Below are 12,254 nucleotides of genomic sequence, written 5' to 3'. Positions count from 1 at the left end.
ACAGAAAAGCATAATTTGCTTTGGTTATGGCCTAATCCCTCTAATCATATATGGCAGCTTGCCATTTCTTTCACAGGGCTTGGATATTGGCAGCACTGCCTAAGAATGTAAATCTCTATACCTGCTACGGTGTAAAATCATTAGGCCGGAGGTATTAAGAGGATGTGGTCTCTGGAGAAAGTGGTTCATATATTAAAGAGAAACCTCAGGAAAACACACCTAAACATTCCTTCTCCCTGTGACCACTGTCAGATTAACTGTAGAAGCCATGCCATTTATTTCACATTGCAGTAAGTATAAATCTACAAAAAAAAATAATTTGAAGAATTTTCAAAATTACAGAAATTCCACCAAGTTATTGATACTAACATCAGCATATTTTCAAATCTAGTTATATTTCCTTGCACACTGTACCATTTGTACAGTGTTTCAATCCTAGTAGGCACACTGTTTGAATTAGTAACAGCTCATTTGAAAGAACTTAATTCTTCTAGCTAATTCTATTCATCAGGAATTATAAAACAAAGAATATCTTCTCAGCATAATGGATTGAAATATAATAATGAAGGTGACTCAGTCCTGTAGATCTCTGCAGGAAGAGCACTTCAGAGTCAGTTGTGTAACAATTATTCTCATCTCCATTTAGGCAGCAGAAGTGTGAGGCTCACAGGACTCAAGCTCCCATTGCCACTTTCTCATTCTTCAATTCAACACTGGCATTAAACTTGGACAGGGTCCAGTCTAAGGGACTGTTTTTAAATCCTACGTGAAAATAAGCAAAATACTAAAACCTTTAGAGAGATCAATAGCAAACCAATTACTTGGTGGCAAGCATCTCCTAACCCTACATATCAGATAGATTTCTGTATGTAATGGCTAGCTATTTCTGAATGTCTTCCCACCATAAATATAAGACAGATTCAAACTCTAGCAAGGGAGTTACACAAGAAACAGCCAAAACAGCCCCACCTCTCCCTTCCAAAAAAGATCCCAGCAACAAGCAACCCTGAAACTCATAATGCAACTAACTGATTAATTTCTTAAGAAGGTTTTATAAAGGAGCCATGACCTTCTTTTTATTTTACAGGAAAGAAGTGCTTACCCTCTTCTTCTGGACACTTGCCACCTTAAACATACGGATTCAGCATGAAAGATAACAAAAAGAATGGGACAACAGGACCTCCATTCCCTTCTTACAAATTTTTATTGCAGAATGGAAAACACACCTGCTATTTCTCCCACTTGTACTGTCCCACAGAGGACAGTCATCTATAAGTAGGAGCTGCCAAACCCCTTTCCTTTTCTTCCATTGCTCCATTCTTACAAAAGAAAATATATGTATTCTAGTTTGGGATTTAGCATTACCTGGATTAGGCTAATGAACACGGCATTGATCCAAGTCAAATAAAAACATCTAATATGTACTAGGAATTCCTTGGGGAAAAAAAAAAAGTTATCAAGAAGGCTAAAGTAGAGGCCTTGGCAAGTTTAGGTACTGAAAACATTAGGGGAACTATTTGATTTCTATTCTCCTTCCTTGCTCTCCAGCAAGCATTAGCTACATTTTAGCTAGAATTCTGTTTTATTGTAGGATTTGGACTATTGGAGAATGAAGTGTGCAAAACAGTGTGACTAATTAACAAGTATTTCCTATCAGTGGCTACTGGGAAGTGACACACTTCCCACTTTGTTAAGATATTCTTTCTTATGTGAAAACGCACTGAGCTGCAGTTTACAGTCACTGGGTAGCAGCAAACAAATCCAACAAAAGGGCTTAATAAGGGGCTAGCAGCACTGATGAGAAGAACTCTATGTTACAAAGAGCAGACAAGGATTTACATTCAAATACTTAGAGTAATGCTAAACTGAGCTGACAGTAAGACAGTTTGTAGAGCAGTTCCAGTCCTAAGCATCAACTGGAAGACTGGAGTATACAGTTTCTGAAGAAATCTTTTCAAAGTTTTATTTCAAAGTCCACGGATATGACTTCTCAGATGATTTTTATCTCATTATGGAAATCCTCTAGACTTTGAGCACCCTGCTCTTATGCCTCATCTGAGTTGAGGTGATGAGCTAGTTGAGCAAGGACAGCTACCATCACTGGCAGACAGATTTTCCTCCACTACTTTTGTAAAACTTGGAACCTGTGGGTTAAGAGGTTGCTTCTTCCATGTACCACTTGGATCTTCTCTAAAGCACTGTCAACAACCAGCTGCTCAGGTCACTGTTAGCACATTGCCTCTGCAGGGGGTGCACAACACAGCTTTGTGGTACATATTAAGCATAAAATTGCCTAGTCAAGACAGCAATATTTTACATCATCTTTGCTTTCCGTGACAGAGGCCACTGATCTCAGCTTCCTCAGAGCACCTTTGCCTGCAGCCCAACAGGAATTTGGGATCACACAGAACACTGCAAAGGCACTCCATCATTCTCAGACAATTAATTGCATAAGTAAGTATCCATGGGAATCAAAAGAATCTGTAACTCACCTGAACCACTTAATTTTTCACTGCAACCTCCTGCTTTTCAGCCACCAGCCTTGTTCTTGTAACTACACACACTTAGACACTCACTTGTGCAGGTTTTGACGGTTAAAATTGCCTACCTAATAAATTAGGTAATCTCAAGGACACTAAGAAAGTTTGTTTCAATTAACCAGGTCCTTGCTACTGTAAATAAAGCATACACCTACTTGAAAACACAGTCTCACACAATTGCCAGCACAAATCACGTGGTAGAGGAAAGAAAATATCCTTTAGGAGTCCTGCAGTCACAGAAACAATACGTAAGCCAAAGAAAAGTGGCAAAAAATGTACTCCATCAAAGTTCCCAGGTAAGTTAAAAATCAAAATGGTTAAAAAAGGTAGCATGCAGTCTTCACACAGACCAGTCAGAGTCAGGTCTCTTCTCAGTCACCAAAATTAAGTTAAACATTGCAATGAAGCTTTTATTTCAGGGTTATTGGGTTTTTGTTTACTTGTTTTCTTGTTATGTTTTTTTTAATAGATACATTTTTAAAAGCTCACGATGGCTCCCTATTTAGAGGGAAATAACTTGTCTTCCCAAGCATAATATTTTAAGAGATAGCCCACAACATGAACATTTTATATACTGTTAGGGTCATTCTGGCTAAGTTGAAACCAGCCAGCAGCAATGCTAGTCCTCCTTAATACTGATATTGAATTGCAAGAATAACAGGAACCCTATCAGCCATGAAAACTTCACTCACGAGATTGTTTGCACTGCTGGGCTGGGCTGTATCATGCAAAATTGTCTTCTCCCTGACTGGTACCAGTTTCCCTGAACACTTATGGCCAGATGCAAGCAGAGAACTCTGACACTGAAAAATGAGGCGTGTTGTGGTGAAAGGAAGATAAAAGGCCATGGCAAGAGCTAAACCAAACTGCTACTCATGAGAAGCATGAAGCAGGAAACAGTTTCTGGAGCAGCCTTCAGTTGCACTGGATGAGGTGTGGTGTCAATGTGCACTGAGTGAAAAGGATTTGCCCTACAAATGCTGCTGAATAGCACAGGAATAGGAAAGGAGCAAAAGACTGTGACAGGAATTGTTTCTCATACACAGGCAGCTAAATCAGGAGTTTAGAGTTTGTGAGGCTGGGCTTTGGAGTATCAGGCCTGTTCCTGAACAGGTATTTAGTTGTGCAGGAGTGGCTCATTCTTTATGAACATAGCTATGCAAGGTGTTAGCTCACTTGCCAAATAGCTACAGTTACATATCCAGGAAGCAGCCAAATCCAAAGCCCCCATGACCACTTAACCCAAGAAGATCCAAATGCACATCCCCTTGTCCACCAAAATACACAATAATCTCTGAAGGATTTGCTTGGTTCTCTCTTGACCCCCCCCTAGGCCTGAACTACCAAGGAATAAACCTCACAGAATCATTATTAAAGTGATACACAACCTTGCAAGCAGAAAGAGGAAGCCAGGTACACTTTCCCTCAGTCAGGCCACTATAAAAAAAAAAAAATCAAGGTCTCTTCTAACTTCCCTCCTCATCCAGACAGACCTGCATTCCTGCCTATAGAGCAGTCCAGTTCTAATAGAGCAGAGGGAACAGGAGAGCAACCTGAGGGTATTCATTTTTAATCCAAGTCTCTTAACCTCCAGAGAATCACTATGAAGCAAGGTAAAATTAATGACAATTACACTAACATAAATTATCCCAGGACTAAAAAAACAGGTTATGTGGGCAGGACCAGAATAGAAGGTTAAGGACTTGCTACTTCTGCTTTTTTGCTAGATTTCTGCCTAGGACTTTGATACATACCTTTTTGCTTACAATGCTTCAAGTGCAATTACAGAGGGTTTTTGGACCACACCCTTAATTTTTTATAACAGATAATCTATTTTTAAATCACATTAGTCATTTAAATTCATTAGAGAAAAAAAGCATGGTGGCAGATCTTAACATTTACAAGCTAATGGTATAGAAACCACTTCTAACCCAGGTGTTCTCGAATACACTGATCTAATTCCAGAGCTCTAGCTACATGGCTGAGATCACATTGTCTGACTGTAGCTCATCCAGCCTGTAAAGAGCTAGATCTCTGTCAGTTTATCAGTCACCCAGAATCAGACACTGGGCAGGAAATTTCATACAGAATTTATCAATATTGTTTGATGGTTTTGTAGAACAAAAACATTTTGCAGAGAATGTAGGATATTATTCTGCTAATTATCCACAGACAAACATTCCCTTTGCTCTCATCTTTCTTTTTGTTTATACTCAGACACATTCAGAAATGAAATGCAAAATTTCCTTGACTGGGACAGAGAAATAGAAAAATTTACTTTTAGAGGATTTACACTGCAGGAAAAAAGGAACATGCCAAGGTGTAAGGGGAAAAAAAATGGGATCATAGCATGGTTTGGCTTGGAAGAAACCTTAAAGACCATCTAGATCCAACCCTCCTGCCATGGGCAGGGACACTTTCCACTAGTCCAGGTTACTCAGAGCCATATCCAGCCTGGCCTAGAACACTTTCAGGGATGGGGAGTCCCTAATCTCCCTGGGCAACAAATTGTTAAACTGTGAATTATTTGATGTATAGGCACAGGACACTGGGTGGGTTTCAGGTCAAAAATAGTCTAGCATTATCATCCAGAAAAGGAGCTATAAAATAAAGAAGGAGAAGAAGTATTCTTTTACTCCTCCTCACACGTACATTACATCTCTTTCCTTTGCCCCCCTGATGCAATAAGCAGAGTCAAATTACATATAGCAATGAAACCTCGTAACATGAAGTAAGAATCTAGCATAGCCAGTTGCTGTACCCTGATGAATTGGAATGACTACCTGCCCCAAGAATGAATCATGAGTGAATCTGCTGAAATCAGATGTCATTCTCAAGTTATGCTCAAGTTTTTTTAACTGGAGACTGCTGATACAGCAAACGCAACATCACTGGTCATACACGTTTTGGCATAACTGTTTTGGAATTGGAAGAGCAAACTACGGAGACTCCTTAAATTGACTTCTGATCAACCTAAATAAGCTGCCTTTAAATGCAACAGGTGATGGACTTCAAGCACCAGGAAGGTACCTACTATTTTTAGCAGTCATCCATTAGTCAGCAATCCCAAGTGAAAAGCACTTTCTGTGCAGAGAAAAAAATTCTTTACTAAGGTTTACTAAGGTTTAAAACAAGTCACTCTGGAATAAAGAGTGACTTCCAAGGGATAGGAGTGTCACTTTTAATTAAAAAAAACCTAAGCATTTTTTCCTACCGAGAGACTACAAATTACCTATATATTTCCTCATAAATAATGTTTTATTAGATTTTTGAATTAAGTCTGTTTCATCCCTTTCTGTCACGAGCACAGGAAACAATATAGAGTAGAGAAGAAGTAATTTCTTCAACTTCGTCCAACAGCTTTTCTGGTTAAGCCTTTTTTCCAGATGAAACTATCAAAGATTTTCTTCATGTACTAAACTGAAGCAGTATTTTCACTTGGGAATCTGGCAAGCATCTCCTGCAGAATAACAGGAGGTTACTCCAGAGAATACCTGCACATGGTCTCTGTGCAGCAGAAACAGAGTACTCCTGGAGTGCCAGCCAGTGTCCTAAAGCAGTGACTCATAACAGAAATGACAAATGCACTTTTTTGTCATCCATTTTTGGGGGTAAGGGAATGTTGTTTATTTGGACCTTTGTCAGAATTGGAAAACAAGAGCACAAAGACCTATTTCACTGAATTTTAAAAGTCTGACAGTGAAACTGATAATACATTATTTTGGGATTCAAGAAATGCTGGAATAAACTTTGTTTAACAAGAGACAGACCAATGACAGCTTCAAGAAATTCAAAAGTGTGCCTTACATCCAAAGCAGAGAACAGCTGCACACGTAAGGTAGAAGCAGACTAAGATGCTTATTATTTCCTTGCCTTAGACCTAGACATAAACACACTAAGGTATGTAATTGGTAGCAGGGTATAAACATTTTGTAACACAGCAACAGTATTAGCAGTATTTTATAACTTAGTGTACATAAATAACACACAACTGCAAATGAACAGAGACTTGAAGTATCCTTCCTCAAATAGGAAACAGGAAAGCATAGGCAAATAGTAAAATCTGCAAGATAGAACAGAGAATGTAGAGTGGTCAGAAAAGATGTCAGATGAAAGTAAAATAAGATTGCTGAACAAAGAGGAGATGTGTCTGATGGAACCAGAATAATCCTGCAAAACAAATAAGAAGGAAGCCTAACAACACTGCAGTAAACTCATTCCCTCAAATAATATGGACTACATCATCTGAGATCACTCCCTTTTCTTCCAGGGAGGAAGCAAGGTGGACAGTATATTAACAATTAGAAAAGAAGGATGATAAATTATGAAAATCACAAAAAAACCTCACTTTGATTCCAGCTTCTCTTGCCCAGGAGCTCTCTAGCGCTTCATTGTTACTCCTACAACTGAAACAAACCATCAAGAAGCATAGTCATCAGTGCTAAATATAGGGCACCAGCTCCAGGGCATTGTATATTCCAGGTTTACCACTATTTATATATGTGATTGTTAAGAACTGTTTAGGAAAGAGATAATAATAACTAATGGTAATTAAGAACTAATGACTGGAAAGCTGCATTGTTGCTGCATACAAGTTTAATAAAATGCTTTGATTCATTAGTCTTTTAAACAATCCATCACAAGATCCATCAAGAGAGCTTCAATCCTGCAAATGTTTTGGTGCAACACTTTGATCAGTTCTTTCAGCTAATAAAACCAAGTTTCTTCTCACAACATCCTGTTAAGCATATGTTGTGGATGAGTGTGGGGAGACGCATCACCACAACAGGTTCTAAGTCCCTTCCCTTTACACTTCCTCAAAAAGTTCAAAAATACTTGTCACATAACAACCTGTCTCCAGATTTAAGTGACCTTCATCCTAGCAATTTTCTACACAGGAGATTTTCCTGCTCGCACGGGAAAAACACAACTGGCTGCATTAGACTTTAAGGGCCAAGTCCAATCCTGCAAATCATTCCAGAGACGGCGTGGATGATGCGACTAATTCACTGTTTTGAGATTAAAAGTGTTTACTATTTACACAAAAGTCATTATCATCTCTCAGCTGAGATCTAAGCACCCTATTTAAATGAAGAGTGTCCTCCCATTCCAGCAGACACCAAGAGCTCTGTGCAGATACCCAGCTCTCACCCCGGACAGAGGCAGCAGCACGGGGATGTCCCGGCGCTCGGGGCTCTCGAGAGCGGTTCCGAGGAGAGGCGCTGGCAAGCGCCGCTTCCCTGCGGCCCCAACAACCGAGGCCGGGCCAGGAGACTCTCACCTGTGAGCGCTGCTCCGCGCTCAGGTGAACGGGCCCCGCCAGCCGCCGCGGCCGAGCGCTGCGGAGCAGCCCGGCTGGCGAGGGCCGGCAGCCGGGGCTCCTCAGGGCCAGCGGGCTCGCTCCACGCTGTCCCTGCACTGCGGGCGCAGGTGGCTTCGACAGCCCTTTTCGACTCCATTAACAAGAGCTCCCCTCCCCACCCCTTTGTGGGTCAGCCTCACCTCTCCTTCCGTCCCCTCCGCGGCTCCCCCTTCCTGCTCCCCGGTCCCGCGGGCAGCCGCTGTCCCGCGCCTCCGCCCCGCTTGTCTGAGGGCAGGAGACGGCGGCGCAGGCGGGGCCGAGCCCGTCCCGCCGCCCTGGGCCGGTGCCGGCGCCTGCCCCTCCGAGCGGGGCGGCGCCCCCCGCCCGGGCCCGCCCTGCGGCACCCGCTGTGCCCGGCGGGGCGGCGCTCCGCCCGGGCCGGGGGAGCTCCGGCTCGGCTGTCGGCGGGCCCCGCTCTGAGGCAGCAGCTCCACAGCGGACAGCGGCTGCTGCGCACGGAGCCCACGGGGGAGTGTGGGCTTGACCTGACGCGCTGCCCTGAGGGACAGTGATCCGAGTTTCACTTTACCTGGCGATGGGCAACCCGACAAGTGTGAACATACGCCCCTGTTTGAGTAAAGATACGGGCCGCGATAACAGAGGATTCGGTCATCTGTTTGTTCAGGAAGTCGTTCTAAGTGCTCTTCTGTTTAATTAGTAGCACAAAATACACATGCCGCAATTTCACGGGGTGTTTCAGCAGGACCTTTCCCTCAGCGGCCAGGCACCACGGCGATTTCTGAAGCCGGAGTGCCTCTGCGGGCAGGGTGAAAGCACCGACCCCGGCTTGGGGAGAGCTGGTTGCTGGCATTTTCGCCTTACTCACGTTCTTCTCACAGTGCTTGATCTAACTGGTTTAATTCTAGCTTGGGGCAGCTGAAGGATTTCAGTGTCTGGAGTGCCCGGGAGTGGGGCCGCTGTGCCCTGCCGTCACCTGCCCGCGTCTGCCGCCCGGAGCGCTGGCTCGGCTCTCGCTCGCAGCAGCTCCGGCTTAAATTACACCCCCACTGTGTTTCCAGCCCGAGCCCACTCACCCCCCAAATCCGACACCATCAGCCCTGGCTTCCTGCTAACAATAAAACCTTATGTCTCACTTCCTTCTCAAACTTGGATATGGGGAAACAATTTTCAGAGAAAATTTAGTGTTCGTAGCATTGGTATAAAGTCTTGGTCGATTACATGTCTTTTCAATTTAATGCATTTGGTATGCGGCTCTTCCTTTTTGATGACAAAATAAGGGACTAGAGCATACTTTTCATGCACTATGCAGTAAAATTCCCGTTTAATAAGCTTTTAATAAGGCTTACATTCAGCTTACAGGGATCAGAGTGAATTGGAGACCTTGTGAAAGACTAAAAGTCGCCTGCTCCCCTCAATAATTTTCATTCAATCACCTCTCATCTACATATCCTGTTTATTCATCCCAGTGCAGCACACTAAGGCTGTATCTGTTCAAATCTACACTAAAGTGCTGTTCAGTGCAGATCCCTTAATTGGAAGTGATGCGAAGCCCTTTTGACACTCTTCGTAGATGGAGCATACTCTTCTTTCGTGTGTAAAATACCTCTTTCCCCCTCTCGCAGCAGTCCCGAAGAAAAAGGAAGGTATGAGTAAACCAGTGGTTCAGGACCAGGCACGCTGTATCAGCTGGCAGCTGCGAGGGCGCTTGACCTCTGCTGGATGGACTTGGAACTGATGGGTCCTGTGTACCCATTGCCCAAAACAATTCCCCCTCTGAGCAAGGACTTGGACCCAAGCTTAAGAAAAAACAGCTCCTTGGTGCTAAATGGAAGAGGTCTCCAGCACCGTGAGGAGTGACTGCAGGGAAACTGTGTATGTGGTGTGTGCTGTGTCTCTTAAAATACGTAGATGAGCTCTCCTGCTCAAATTTAATTTAGTGATATGTTCTTAATCTTAAAATGAAACCTGGGGGGTTATGTGTGTAAGGACTGTCTCAGCTCAGACCACTTGCCAGTTGATATCTTCATTAAGAAACTGAAAATATCTGAATGACCTTCAGAACATGGAATACCTGAAGGACCCTCAGACTCATTCCTCAGTAACTGCAGATGGAAAAAGTCTGCACCCAGTATCCAGGCTGTCCCCACAGCTACTCTGCACTGGTTCAGCAGATTTAAAGATCTACTCATTTTATGTAAGCGCAGAACAGCTGTTTTTCAAGTGAATTTTGCCTGAACACTCTCAAGGTGGCAGCAAGAGAACAAAAATTAGTCACAGAAGGGTATACTATACCCACCTTCCTCTTTGTGTTCCCCAGACACAGTCACAGAGTTGTTAAATCCTCAGCACAATCAAAAGATTTAAGCATAGTTTTGATTGCAGTGCAACAGAGAGTATTATGGCATCTTCAGGAAAAAGACCCAAACCAATGAAGTCTGCAGGTATCTTTGGATAGTAATATTGCTATCAGATTCAGAAAGTGGATCACCTTTTTTCCTTCATCCTACATTCAGCATGTCTATCCCTCTAGTGATTTCCCAAAGTAAAAAGGAAGTCACACCATCTTCTTCCAATAATGAAAAAATTAGTGAATGCCTTGGTGTGGTTACAAAATGACGGGTATTAGTTGAAGAGACAGTAGCTTCCACTGAAGAAAATCAAGCTGATAATGCTTTCCTTCCTCCAGTTTCCTCGTGTCACTCAACTGCCTTTTACACTGAGCTGCTCCTGATGAACTAACACAAATCACAGCTAACTCTGATGTTCATTTAATGGTGGTAGTGACATTTCCCAGGTGGCTTTGACCACATCATCTCTTGCTTTTCATCCTTCAGTTGGGTCCTGGGCATCAAGGTAACTTTATTTTTTTCTTTTAAAATCTTCCACACTCTTAGGTTCTGCCATTAAAAGCTCTCCACATGCACAAAGGAAGGCAGAGCAATAATGGTGAGTGGAGTAGCTTGAGAAATACCCTGCCTGACTGCTCCCAAGTCCACCACAGGAGCTCTCAGCCCATCACAGGTCCCCCTCTTCACACATGAAGGAGTGCAGAATCTCTAAAAAGTAAGCCTTCAAAAATATTTTAGAATGATTTAGAATTTATTTTAAAACATTATAAGAAAATGTATACTGGAAGTGAAAACTGTAAAAGGAAAATGTGTGGATAATTTATATAATTTTATGCAGTGATCTCTGCGGTAAGAAAAAGAGTGGCTTGAAAATAATGAGCATGAAAGGAATGGCTTCAAAGATCAAATGTGCATGACCTGGGTCTGATAATTTTCCTTCTCTTTTGCTCCCAAACAAAACAATTTCAATCCTGCTGCCAATGACCAGGGCATCTTTAAATTTACTCTCTTATGCATCATGGCTAGAGATCTCTGCCTGTAGTACTAAAAGCATTTTGTCCTTACTGTAATGAACATGTCTTAATTACAGAGTCAGCTCTAATATGTCATAGGATTTGTCAAAGGAAAACAAAAATTCACACAAGGATGGCAAAAACTTATGAACAAAGTAAGTAAATGCGAATGTTCACCATGGAGAAAAGGGAGAGACCTCAGGGACCATGGGGAGATCTTATTGTACCCTTCCAGTCCTTAGAGGGGGGCTTATAAAAAAGGGGAGAGTGACTTTTTTTACAGAGGCAGATAGTTATGGGACAAGGGTGAATGGTTTTAAACTAAGAGAGGAGAGCCCAGAGGGGCTGTAGATTCCCCATCCCTAGAAGTTTTCAAGGCCAGGATGGATGCAGCTCTGAGCTGGTGATGACTAGTGCTGACATCTCTGCTCATGGCAGGGGGTGAGATGATCTTTAAGGTCCCTTCCAACAAGCCTTTCTATGATTCTGCTTCCCAAGAATGCGGGCAGCAGTACTTTAGTGATTGGTAATTTACTTCTGTGATTGACTACGGGTCCCAGGATTATGTGGCTCAGGCACTGATATTCTATGAAGGAAGGAAATGACCAGAGCCTGCCCAAAATCTATTGCAGTCCACTGGACAGGAGGAGAGAAGCAGAAGTAGTTCATGATGAGACTCCGGCTTTCTTTCCACCTTCTTGAGCCCTGTGCCCACGCTGGCATGGCCTTTTGCTTGATGTGGAGCAAAGGAGCCACAGGCCGCAGAGTTCGGCCGTTGTTACTGCAGTACAGGAGCCAGCCGGGGCTCCACGGCAGTGCCTCGGACTGAGGGAGCTGCTCCTGAGCCCTGCGGTGATGGGCGGCCCAGCTCCCAGTCGGTGTGGCACCGTCCCAGTACGGAGCTGGGACACGCTCTCCTTCCTGAAGAGAGCTACAGCCTGAGGATTTCAGCCTGGCACCGCATTTGGGCGAAGCCCAGCCCGTCCTTCTCGTTCCGCGGGCAGAGGGCGCCCGGCGGCTGCCGGCCGGT

The 12,254-nt window shown here is 43.4% G+C and overlaps 1 protein-coding gene across 10 annotated transcripts in view; it reads right to left on the bottom strand.

Annotated features, from left to right (window-relative positions):
* SYTL2 (synaptotagmin like 2) overlaps positions 1 to 8,541 on the bottom strand; it is a 54,037-nt gene extending 45,496 nt beyond the window's left edge. For 2 of the 10 annotated variants that reach the window (XM_085592981.1, XM_085592996.1), the window contains exon 1: positions 8,043 to 8,166. The gene's annotated coding sequence lies outside the window, so the exon portion shown is untranslated. Of the gene's footprint in view, positions 1 to 8,042; positions 8,187 to 8,431 lie in introns of those variants that run through there. The other 8 variants (XM_085593006.1, XM_085593013.1, XM_085592993.1 and 5 more) reach the window with 7 other exon arrangements.
* Between the last annotated feature and the right edge of the window lie 3,713 nt (positions 8,542 to 12,254).

This window comes from Lonchura striata, chromosome 1 (genome assembly GCF_050655825.1).
Source record: "Lonchura striata isolate lonStrDom1 chromosome 1, ASM5065582v1, whole genome shotgun sequence".
NCBI classification, from domain to species: domain Eukaryota; kingdom Metazoa; phylum Chordata; class Aves; order Passeriformes; family Estrildidae; genus Lonchura; species Lonchura striata.
This window is presented reverse-complemented; position numbering and strand designations above follow the sequence as displayed.